Below are 12,806 nucleotides of genomic sequence, written 5' to 3' on the forward strand. Positions count from 1 at the left end.
AAGCCCCCGCCGAGCGCGTGCCTCTCTTTCCACCGCCACGGCGTGCGCCGAAGGAATGAGTCATCCACGCCGATTCCTCTCGAACATGCGAATCGGTTCTACAGCTGACGGGGGGGAAGACGGGGAAGCCTTGCGTGCGCTAAGACATGTCCCCCTCCTCTGCACTCGGACGTCGGCTACGCCGCCACGACGGCGCCACGCTAGAACACGCTGGAACCTTCGCGAAACGACTCCTGACTTTAACCAATGAGGACGCGCGGCCGGCGAGAGAAAGGAAGGGAGACAGCACGGGAGATGCTAAGCGTATGTGCGCGCCTACTTTGGCGCGTAGAACAAACAGACGTGAGAGCGAGCCTATAAAAGAAGGACGCTGACAGCTATCAGTCAGGAAGCGGCTTCGGCCACGAGGAGTATCTGTTCTCGCTTCGGCGAGCGCGGCTCCGGCCGCTTCTTTTTGAGCAGCGTCCGCTCCGGCGGACGCAGTTGTTGCTGCGACGCGCGTCTTTTCTTTCCTTTTTCTCATTCCTCTGATCTTTTAACTCTCCTCTATCTGCACGTGGCAGCGGTGGTGGCTTGGCTAGAGCCAGTAGCAGGCCCGTGCAATTTCCTCTTCATCCTTCTCTCAGTCACAACAACAACAACTATCAGTCAGTCCGGACCGCCGTTTAAGCTTCATCGAAGCGCGCCCGTTCGACTCCCGGGAAAACACCACTCGGCCAGCATCGGACCAACGAGGCAACGTTCGCCAGTCTGCGGGACGGCATCGTCATGGAACTCTGGTCGTCGGACTGCCGCAGTGCCCGGTGAACAAATTGTGTTTTGCTTGTTTACTTCTCTCTCCTGTTTTAGTGCACTTTAGGTGTAATATTTCCTTTGAATTGTATTCTCTCTCGAGTTTAACTTTGCACGAGTTGCATTGTTCTGTTAATCACTTTGTATGTGTTTGTACTAGTGATTGTTTAAACCTCTGTATCGTCTCATCGCTGTATAAACCTTGTTTTGTTTTGTGAACCTTTGGCTCCGACCCATTCTCTGGCTTGCGACCAGCGAAAGCTGGGCACCGAACGCCCAAAAACCTCTTGTCACTTGGTGGCTGGTCTCCGCTGAGCTTGCCACGCTGAGTCGAGGGCAGCTCCTTCGAGTCCGAGACCGCTACCCCCACAAGCTCTAAGGGTGTCTGGGAGCTTCCCACTAAAAGTGCGCGAAGTCTGGGTGACACACAGAAACGAAGGGGCACAGGGGATTTTTTAATTTATTTATTTATTTTGTGGTGTTCATCAATTTAGAATATTACTGAATATGTTATCGCTTAAAGCTAATTGATTAGAAAAGCAGAAGAAAAAACAACCACATGCCGCCGGTGGGATCCGAACCCACGACCTCCGAATTACGCGTCCGGTGCTCTAGCTCTGAGCTACGGCGACGGCTGTCAAATCTTCTGCTTTCGGGGGTATTTATGTTTACAAGTAACCTAACCTTGAGAGTGTTCATCAGCGCCACCCACGTTCATAAGCGGCGGACGTAGAACGTCCTGAGTTACCGCAGGTGTGACGTAGACCGTCATCGAACGGAGAGGGTGGAAGCTGCGTGAGAACCCTCTTATGCTTTCTATGGCATCAAGGCTTCCGAACCGAGGCCCTCGCTAAGCAATTAAGCAAAGAAAGGAAGGGGTATGAGGGGCTCGTTATAAATATGAAAGAAGCCAACAGCCACAGAAACGAAGGGGCACAGGGGATTTTTTTTAAATTTATTTATTTATTTTGTGGTGTTCATCAATTTGGAATATTACTGAATATGTTATCGCTTAAAGCTAATTGATTAGAAAAGCAGAAGAAAAAACAACCACATGCCGCCGGTGGGATCCGAACCCACGACCTCCGAATTACGCGTCCGGTGCTCTACCTCCGAGCTACGGCGACGGCTGTCAAATCTTCTGCTTTCGGGGGTATTTATGTTTACAAGTAAGCTAACCTTGAGAGTGTTCATCAGCGCCACCCACGTTCATAAGCGGCGGATGTAGAACGTCCTGAGTTACCGCAGGTGTGACGTAGAACGCCATCGAACGGAGAGGGTGGAAGCTGCGTGAGAACCCTCTTATGCTGCCTATGGCATCAAGGCTGCCAGAACCGAGGCCCTCGCTAAGCAATTAAGGAAACAAGGGAAGGGGAATGAGGGTCTCTTTATAAATATGACAGAAGCCAACAGCCACAGAAACCAAGGGGCACAGGGGAATTTTTTTTTGATTAATTTATTTATTTTGTGGTGTTGATCAATTTAGAATATTACTGAATATGTTATCGCTTAAAGCTAATTGATTAGAAAAGCAGAAGAAAAAACAGCCACGTGCCGCCGGTGGGATCCGAACCCACGACCTCCGAATTACGCGTCCGGTGCTCTACCTCTGAGCTACGGCGACGGCTGTCAAACCTTCTGCTTTCGGGGGTATTTATGTTTACAAGTAAGCTAACCTTGAGAGTGTTCATCAGCGCCACCCACGTTCATAAGCGGCGGACGTAGAACGTCCTGAGTTACCGCAGGTGTGACGTAGACCGTCATCGAACGGAGAGGGTGGAAGCTGCGTGAGAACCCTCTTATGCTTTCTATGGCATCAAGGCTTCCGAACCGAGGCCCTCGCTAAGCAATTAAGCAAAGAAAGGAAGGGGTATGAGGGGCTCGTTATAAATATGAAAGAAGCCAACAGCCACAGAAACGAAGGGGCACAGGGGATTTTTTTTAATTTATTTATTTGTTTTGTGCTGTTCATCAATTTAGAATATTACTGAATATGTTATCGCTTAAAGCTAATTGATTAGAAAAGCAGAAGAAAAAACAGCCACGTGCCGCCGGTGGGATCCGAACCCACGACCTCCGAATTACGCGTCCGGTGCTCTACCTCTGAGCTACGGCGACGGCTGTCAAACCTTCTGCTTTCGGGGGTATTTATGTTTACAAGTAAGCTAACCTTGAGAGTGTTCATCAGCGCCACCCACGTTCATAAGCGGCGGACGTAGAACGTCCTGAGTTACCGCAGGTGTGACGTAGACCGTCATCGAACGGAGAGGGTGGAAGCTGCGTGAGAACCCTCTTATGCTTCCTATGGCATCAAGGCTCTCAAGGCTCTCAAGGTTAGGTTACTTGTAAACATAAATACCCTCTAATGGAATCTATTACGTGTCAGAGGACTTCGGTTGTCTTCTCGTCACAATACATGCCGTACACGAACCTATCATTTTTTCTTGATTTTATTTATAACCTGGCGTTTGTTCCTTGACCCAATATGCTTATGTCCGCCTAACTTTCTGCCGCTCCCTGCTACGCTTGCCTTGTCTTGGAATCCACTCCGGATTAGATTAAGAACTTTGCGGGGATACGGTGGCCGCAACTGGCGAATGACATTGTTAATTGGAGAGACATGGGAGAGGCCTTTGCCCTGAAATGGGCGTAGTCAGGCTGCAGCTGCTGCTGATGATGATGATCATGATGATGTTGCTGATGTCCTGTATAGCAGTAGTTTCAGAGAAGGCTTTCAAAAAATTAAAAAAATACACTTTTTGCAGTTAGCATATGGATTTTGGACATTGTGTTACGAGTGTTGGCGGACAGCGGAAAGTCGGTGCACTGTCTCAACTAGTAACCTTGTTAAGTAATTTCTGATAATTAACTTTTAAACTGTCACAGCTAAAAAACTCTTCCAATTACAGTTCTGTAGCCGGTCGGTAATAATAACCGCATCAGTTTTTGGAATTTCGAAAACGTGATTATCCTCGTCCCTGTGGCTCGACGGCTACATCGTGCCAAAATACAGGCACTTTCGAAAAGCATGCAGGCAAAGCAATATTTCCAGGGCACGTAAGTAGTCGAAAGAGCCAAATTTCCTCGCACCACAGCGCCAAGTGTAATCGCGTTTTTCAAATTCTAAAATCGAATATGGCTATCACCAACGAGCGGTTACATGTCTCTGATTTCAACTAGGCGAATAACTCAACTAGTTAAAACGCTAATTACTAAAAGTTAGTTAACCAGCCTACTACTTAAGACGATTCACTGGTTTTCTGGTGTCCGCGAATACTGAAAAAAAAAACGCTTAAAAAAGCCATATTTTTACCTCAAAAAAACCTATCTTTTAAAGTTTATGAAGGCCTGTTCCCTGAAACATCTGTAATAAAAGTTTCACATCTACCTTTTACTTAGCTCGATGCCGTGGTAATAAGTATAGTTCAAGCCTTTTGGTTACCTTTCATATTTCAGCGCCATAGGTGTGCACTAGCCAATACAGCTGTTATTTACTTTCCTCTTCAAATTAAACATGTTCAGTTCGCATCGCGCACCAAGACGAGGACCTTGGCACGTCACTGACCAAAGTAAGGTTTCTTTTATTTAGCGGAATGGAGAATTTTAATAACCCAATTACGCATCATCCGCAAGGGCAACCCTCTTATGCAGTGAACGTCGTTTGCATTTGAAATTGTGTTATTCAGGAGAAAGACTCTGAACGTATAGCAAGGAATGCGGCCACATGCCCTTAACGCATCTAAATGAAAAGCTGAGGCTTGACTTGACCTGGTTGCCTTTACAAAGGCTAAGCCTTCACTGGAGTAGAAGGTACAGGACATCTGCATGGTAATGGGTGAGCTTCTGCCATTCAGACGGCATAAATTCGTTTACTACTGTGTACCATCTACATTTACAAAACTGACCAATAGGTTATAGTTTAGTGTCCAGCCTTTTTCTCTGTTTATTCACTTAAAAACACTACAAAGGAAAGAAAAATTCGAGGTCCGTAAAATGAACGCGCTTGGCTACTGACCACTATGGATGGAAAAGAAAAGCTTCGGGTGAACACTGGAAGCGCTGCAGTGCTCAAGTCATCTTTCTCCTGCCTCGATGACCAGCTTGATTAGTGAGATATCAGCGGGATCTAGTATTCGCGGACTTGAGAAGCACCGGCTTTCAACTTCGCCCAGCAATCTTCGCCGGAATGGATCCCTCACCCACTACCACCGAACGCCGAGCGTATAAATGCGCGCTCATGTTTCTCGCACGTGGCAAGTGTTGGCTCTCCAGCTGTTTGCTGCTCCGTTCCTTTCCTGCTTACATTCGGCCACTGTTTTTTGCCTCGCATTTCTTTCGTTTCACCATAACAACCAGCCTTCACCGAAGCGTCTCCCTATAGCAGCGGCAGTTGCGGTACTCCATGCTCATCTTGTTTACGAAGTATTCATTGCCGCCGGCTTGCATAAATACGTGCACATTGCCTCCTTCAAGGATGTGGTAAGCGCTTGGTTTGGATTCGGTTGCTACATGATTTTATTGCTTTCCGGATTAGGCCCCTGTGCCTGCACGATTTCTCCCCCTACATCGCCTCACAGCAGCGGCAGTTGCGGTAAATCTATTTCTCATATGCGTATTATCCACGTTTACACAGGTGCCGAATTGCACAAGTGCTTGTGATGTGTCGCCATTGCGGACGTGACACGCACTGTCTTGTTACTTTCCGTTCATCGTACTATACCTGCACGAATCCTGCTATGACAGGCTCCGAACACCCCCTTGTCTTAATGTATTCAACGAGCACATTCTCCGCACCGGTTTTTATCTCAATGGATTACCAACTCAACCAAGCTTCTGTTTTTTCCTGTTCATCCCATGGTAAAATGGTTGCCCATATTGCGCCACTTACCGGCGTCTACCAGAGCTTTCTGCGGACGGGTATAAAACAAACCTTCATTGATGGGTTCGCTCCGAAGAAAGCCTCTTCCGGTCAACTTCTTCCACACCTCACTGTGCCCGTACTTTACAGAGGTAAGTTGCTTTCTTGCGCTTCATTTTACAGCTGTGCCGCATCCAATTGACCGCAACATACTCTGCTACTTTTTCGGCAATGCTTCCGTTGTAGCCTATTTACTTTTTGTACATTTTTTGCGTTATGTTTTTCGCAATTAGGTTAAATGGGGTGTTAAAGAAGCAAATCCAGAAACTCGAACTGATGTTGAAGCAAAGCCTAACCGATCTTTTTAATATGCTCGTTGCTCACGTGAAAGAAAACATTCAAGGGCCGGCATGAATGGCATTGATCTATAATCGGACAGTGAAAGAGAGAAAGAACTACGGAGAATCAAAGGTTGAAGCACGAATATTAGGCACCTGCTCGTGGTTCATGGCTTTGTCGAAGGTATGCGTGGGAAGCTGTAGAGCTAGAACTTAAGCTTTCGAAGAGCTACTCAGGTCAGAAAACGATGCACATTTGAAACGGCTGGCAGGCCATGAGCAGGTATTCGAGGCTCAATAATTTCATACTAAGAAGTCGTACTCGTGCTAATGGGGACTGTGTGCCAACCATGACATTGAGTCGCAGACAAGTTCGAGTGCCCTGCATGAATGTCCTACCCGGGGCTTCGAGTAAGTGCTCATGGTCTGCCATGGTGTAAAATACCAAAAATGCCATTATAAAAGGGCATCACATGCGGCGCTAATAGGAGTTAAGGGTAACGCTTCTGTATTTGTGAAAGGAAGGCCATACGCTTAATAATCTCAGTTTGGGTAGCGTGCCTGTTAATAAGATGAACGTTCGGTTTTTGACAACGATTCCAATAACTTCATAATGTATGGCACCTTGCTGCAGAGGCACTGCTAGCAGTTTCGCTCTTTCGCACGACAATTGTACAGTATAAAATAATTAAGGCTTGCAGAGTATCGGAACACGTAGTGAACATTCGATACAATATTCGATGCTTATTCGATTTGACTATGTCACCATTCGGTTCGTATTTGTAGTATTTGTAGTATTGCAAATACTGCAGTATTTGTATTCGATTCGGTAGGAAAGCTACACAATTCTTATTCATCTTTAATAATTACTATTACCCTTATGTGCTTTTTGAAAAAGCTGTTTTCTGTTCTTGCGATATTTTAACATTATATACCTTATTGTAACACGGAATAAAATAATTAGTACGATTTTAGATTTCTGTTACATCTCCTCAACTTTTTTTTTTCGATCATGGTGATCATATATTGCTGAGTTGGCAGCAGCGGTTGCGGCCGGGAGCACGCATTCTGAACTGTTTCTTTCCGCCTGTACAGATCACAGTTGCAAGGAACTACCGGCAAGAAAACTTCATCTACCCTGGCTGCAGCGCTTATCGCAAGAAAAAGCATCGTGGCGGTGGCCGTGTCTACTGCCTACTGTCTACCACAGCGCGCCTGCGCGGGACACCAAGCCCCTTGGTTAAAAAGCCCTGCAAGAAGCACCTTCGCATCAGTTGGCAGCAGCGGTTGCGGCCGGGAGCACGCATTCTGAACTGTTTCTTTCCGCCTGTACAGGTTGGTGATTTCTATGCCCTCTTAAACAGTCGGATAAACACTCGGCCGTAGCTTCTGCTGCCATATTCCTGTTCATGCACATACATTGTTTTTGTGTGTTCCCGTGCGGACTGTTTCACTCGCGATCTTGTTTTCGCTTATCTCCGTGTTGCACCACGCTCTGGTGGTAGCAATGACAGGAAAGCAAGAGCTCGCTAAACTTTTCGAAGACCTTAAACGTGAGTTCAAGAATGAATTTAGAGAACTGCGCGAATGCCTGGAAAGAGACTTAAGGAAAGAAATCAGAGAAATGAAGGGATTTTTGGAATTTGCGAACAAGAGCTATGAGGAAATGAAAACATCTGTTAGTGAGCTGAAAAACGAAAACTCTGATCTAAGAAACACATTGCAGGGTCTGGAAAAGGACCGAGATGCCCTGCTCGCAAAACTAAAGGATCAAGAAGTAAGGCTGATGCAAAATGAACAGCATGCCAGGTGTTTCAACATAGAAATCAAAGGTGTACCAACGGAGCCAACAGAAAACACCCTGGATATAACCAGAAAACTTGCAGATGCACTTGATGTACCTTTCGAGGATTCTGATGTTGAAATTTGCCACCGGGTTAGGACAAGTGGAAACACTGATAGTCCTAATATTGTGGTGCAGTTCACACACAGAGCCAAGCGCGACTGTTTCCTAGAGAAAGCAAGAAAAAAACGGCTGACAACAGAAGATATACAGTTAGAGTTGCAGCTCAGTACTCCGATTTACATCAATGAACACTTATCTCCTCCCATGAAACGCTTGTTTGGAGCGGTCAACAGCAAAAAGAAAGAACTCGGCTGGAAGTATGCCTGGTATCGAAACGGCAAGATTTTCGCCCAGAAATCAGAAGGCAGTCTCATTGTCCCCATTTGCCATCTTAATGATTTGCTGAAAATGACTTAGGAACAACAAATGTGTTTATCTTTTCTGGTGGCTCCTTATTTAAAATATGGGTTATCTGCCGTCCGAGGTAAAAGATTTTATATCAGATAAAAAACCAGCAATGACAATTTTTCATCAAAATGTTCGATCGCTTGCGCATAAGACAGATTAACTGACCATGTTAATACATAGCTTTGGGATACCGATTACAGTCATAATGTTAACCGAAACTTGGTTAACGCCTACATCACAATTGCTCCGGCTTTCTGGTTATCAGTCGTTCTTCTGTAGTCGACATGATAAGCGAGGGGGCGGTGTAGCGCTTTTGCTCAAAGATGATATTGTTGCTGAACCAGTCGATGATTTCACTGCTATAACTTCTGATTATGAGGTATTAACACTACGAAACCGTACAAACTTGTTCTCTGTTGTGTACAGACCACCATCAGGTGATGGCACCCGTTTTCTTGCTTTCGTTGAAAAGCTTTTTAGTTAAGCAACAGAAGAAAAAATGAATCTAGTTTTAGGAGGTGCCGTCAATATAAACATGCTGTCATCTTCTCCGCTGAAAAAGGATTTCCAAACTCTAATTACAACTTGCGGTTTTTCGAATACAATTTCTACAGCAACACGCGTGACTGTTGACAGTGCCTCCTTATTGGATGTACTCATATCAAATATAAATATTCATTCGTTAAAGGCCGACGTTCTATACACTGATATCAGTGACCATCTAGGCATCATTCTACTAGTAAGTAAGATCAATCATTTGATTCAGAAAACTAAGGAACCAGTTTATGTTCAGTCAATCACGCCATCAAATCTGGAGGCTTTTCGCCACGCCATTGCTCAGCAAACTTGGGATAGCCTTTATTGCGCACAAGACAGTGACTCTGCATATTCCGCTTTTATTAATATTTTTAAACCATTATATGATACACACTTTCCACGCAAAAAAATTACAAGGCCATCGAAAGCGCGGAAACCTTGGCTGACCCCTGAGCTTCTTGACATGATCAAACAAAAACATTTTTTATATGCCAAATTTGTAAAATCTAAGGATGAAGCCTTACTTAAGAAGTTTAAGAAATACAGAAACAGTTTAACAAAAAAACTTAGAGCTGCCAAAGATGCTTATTTTTTTGCAATATTTAGTGACCCTGCTAACCAGCGAAGTGATGTACTTTGGCGCAAATTGAATGCTTTGTTATAGCCTAGCTCCTACTCAGCTATTCCTGATATATTGAAACATGATGGGCAGCAAATTTCTGCAGATGCAGTACCAGACGCATTTAATGAAGTTTTTACTCAAGCACCGCAACAGGACATAGAACACAGCCTCACTAGCTACGCTCAGTTTCTTCCAGTAAACAGGAATGGAGCATCGTTTTTCCTTGCTCCCACTACCTCTCTTGAAGTTTTTTCATGTATCAGAGCTACAAGCAATAGCAAGTCACTAGATGCCGATGGTATCCAGATTCGCCCTGTAAAGTTTGTGCTCGATATTATAAGCCCTATTCTTGCCCATGTTTATAACATAATATTATCAACAGGTACCTTTCCTAAGAGGATGCAAATCACCCGCGTTGTTCCCGTCTTCAAGCGCGGTGATAAAACTGCACTGAATAATTATCGGCCTATATCAATAGTTCCAGTATTTTCTAAGGGCATTGAGAAGATAATGCATGAGCGATTACTCTCATTCTTCAACCGCCACCATTTGATTGCAGACTTTCAACATGGTTTTAGGAAGCATTGCTCTACGGAAACAGCCCTTTTGAGTCAAAAAGAAATAATTTTAGACGCGTTCAGGTGTAAGCATATGGCATTAGGCATATATATAGACTTCTCTAAGGCTTTTGATTTAATTAATCATTCCATCCTTCTTAATAAATTAGAAATGTATGGTGTGCGTGGAATTGCCCACTCGCTTTTGTCATCTTATCTGTCGCACAGGTCACAGTTTGTAGATGCCAATAACGCAATATCTTCACGGAAGGCAGTTACCACTGGTGTGCCGCAAGGAAGCATTTTGGGCCCACTTTTATTCTTAATTTACATAAATGACATTGCAAGCTCCACAGATAATGCTACATTCGTTTCGTATGCCGATGACACAACCATTTTTATTACAGGCAACGTGGAAACAGATTTAGAAATAAAGGCTAATAAGACACTGTCTGACTTAGAACGCTGGTCCGCGATAAACTGCTTAAAAATCAACCCGAAGAAAACAAAAGTAATCTTGTAGACGCCTAGAGGTAAGATGTTGACAACTAATATGAATTTGTGTCTGGGCAGTGAGCAGTTAGAGATAGTGGACTCCGTTAACATCCTTGGGGTGCATTTTTCAAAGCACCTTACCTGGAATGAGCATGTTGATCACCTACAATCAAAATTGTCATCTGCCATTGGTGTCATTGCTCGTCTGCGTCGCATTCTCCCGACCAAGGTGAAATTAATGTTGCACAATGCACTGGTGGTATCTGTCATGCAGTATTGTATCATGGTGTGGGGCACAACTGGCGTGACAAACTTGCAGAAACTACATTTGCTACAAAAAAGAGCTGTACGTTACATAGCTGATGTCCATTATACATACTCCACAAAACCACTTTTTCCAAAATATGAAATTCTTCCTGTGTTTTGTCTTTATAATTACAGGTTGATGTTGTGCTATAAAGGTTTTGTAAAGTTTGGCATTGATTACATAATTCATCTGGCAAAACTCCAAAAAAACACAAATATTCGTCAGACCCGAAATAAAGAAATGTTGTTTGTACACACCCCGAGAACCTCATATGATGAACAATCTCTGTCTTATACATTACCTTCGCTGTTAAACTTACTAGACCGACAAAATTTTGATCCCTCCAGAAGCCGAAACTGTCGCATTAAACGTTTTTGTCAACTTATTCATTTGCAAGACTAAACCATGTCTTCCTATTCGCCTAATTTTGTTCACCACTGTTGCTTATATGTGTTGATTTATCTGTATTACCTTTTGTTGCTTCTCCGATTGATTGCCGTCTTGTTTCATTCTGTATTACCGGTTGTTTTGTGATATTTTTTCCTTTTTTTTGTGTAAGACTGGCCGTCATCCTGCTATCATGCCAACTAACAAGGGGTCGGGACCTCGTCAAGCTGTTCGAGCTTTTAGTCCCGTACTCCTCCTTTTTTAAGGAAATAAAATGAAAGATTGATTGAAATGAATGATTGATATATGTGAAAACTTGTATGCCTATGAACTGAAAGTATCCCTATGGTGCCTATCTCCTAGGCCTTGTGCCCAATCTATGTTGGGCGAGTTAGATATACAGCTGAATAGATATAAAGAATGATTATTACGTTCACAAAAGAAAAGTAACAGCACTTACGTAATTTTATGCCTTTGAAGAAAATTGTCGAAAGTCTTAGCTAAAATTCTGAAAAACGTTTTACAAGAGAAATAGAAAACATCAAATAAGCGTCCGCTTTGTAGTGTCAAACATACACCTGATCTCTTCTTTTATCCTTAGCCATACATAATTACACGATATCAATTATCCACTGTGGTTGCCGCGAGCACAATAATTTGTCGAAAATTGCACAAGCGGCTAATTGGCCCGGTGGTGATAGTTACGTTCGTAAAGGCGGGGACACATGTGCGAAAAGTGCGTGCGATTCGCTGCGGCGCGTCGTTGCAACCGTCGTCGCCACGACCGAACCCAGCTCGTCGCATGCGTCCAACCTGCTGGATGCCAACGACGAGCCGCATGAGGCAAACGCAACGACGGGAAGCGGGAGCCAATGCGAGCGCGGAAAGCGGCAGCGTCATGATGACGTAGAGCGCGAGGCTCAGGGCGCTCGGGGCCGAACCATGCCGGGCCGGTCTGCCAGCTCTGATGCCGGCCGCCGGCGACTGAAAAACCCGCTAGTCTCAGGGCTCTCGGGGCCGAACCATGCCGGGCCGGTCTGCCAGCTCTGATGCCGGCCGCCGGCGACTGAAAAACCCGCTAGTATTGTTTGTTGACGTTCTAGCAAGCCCAGAGATAGATGCATGTCAAAATTGCATCATTTCTGACGATCGTTGGCTAATACCGAGTTGCACGTAACAAGCAAATTTCATCCCACAGCCGCTTCGGGGCTGCTGCTACTTGGTGTGGTTCGCCTGCCGTCTGTTAATCCGTTTCTGAAGGCGTCGTGGAAATCGAACATATCTTATATTATGGGACCAGTTCACAGTGAAGCGATGTGAGTAGTAGGCCTTTTATTATAGCACAGGCGACTTCCGAAGCGCTGTCAGCTGCGGCTTCGACGCGATATCAAGTAGGCCTAGCGACAACTAGGGCAGCCGAGACCAGCGCGCAGTTCGTCGCCCGGCGTTGCCGCAGGCGGTGTCGTTGCCGAAAAATCCTCTTTTGCACGGGTATATTGTCGTTGCTCGGATCTAGGAAGCATCCTCTCTGGTACATGGCTGTTTTGTACTTTCTTGTGCGAACGTGAAGTACGCCGAGCATGCCGGCCGGCCGGCCAGCCTGGATCCCGTCTGCCGGCGTCATAAAAAGGAGCTAAAGTGTGTTCTTGACTTAAATAA

General features: G+C 45.0%; 2 protein-coding genes across 2 annotated transcripts in view; one reads left to right on the forward strand and one right to left on the reverse strand.

Annotated features, from left to right (window-relative positions):
* LOC149334152 (uncharacterized) overlaps positions 1-12,806 on the reverse strand; it is a 29,264-nt gene that overhangs the window by 10,793 nt on the left and 5,665 nt on the right. The gene's annotated exons all lie outside the window — the stretch shown is intronic.
* Positions 5,710-12,806, forward strand: part of LOC149334153 (uncharacterized) — a 32,193-nt gene continuing 25,096 nt past the window's right edge. The window contains exon 1 of the mRNA XM_089555034.1: positions 5,710-5,802. The gene's annotated coding sequence lies outside the window, so the exon portion shown is untranslated. The remainder of the gene's footprint in view (positions 5,803-12,806) is intronic.

This window comes from Amblyomma mixtum, chromosome 8 (genome assembly GCF_055824585.1).
Source record: "Amblyomma mixtum isolate Tamu chromosome 8, ASM5582458v1, whole genome shotgun sequence".
Lineage (NCBI taxonomy): Eukaryota > Metazoa > Arthropoda > Arachnida > Ixodida > Ixodidae > Amblyomma > Amblyomma mixtum.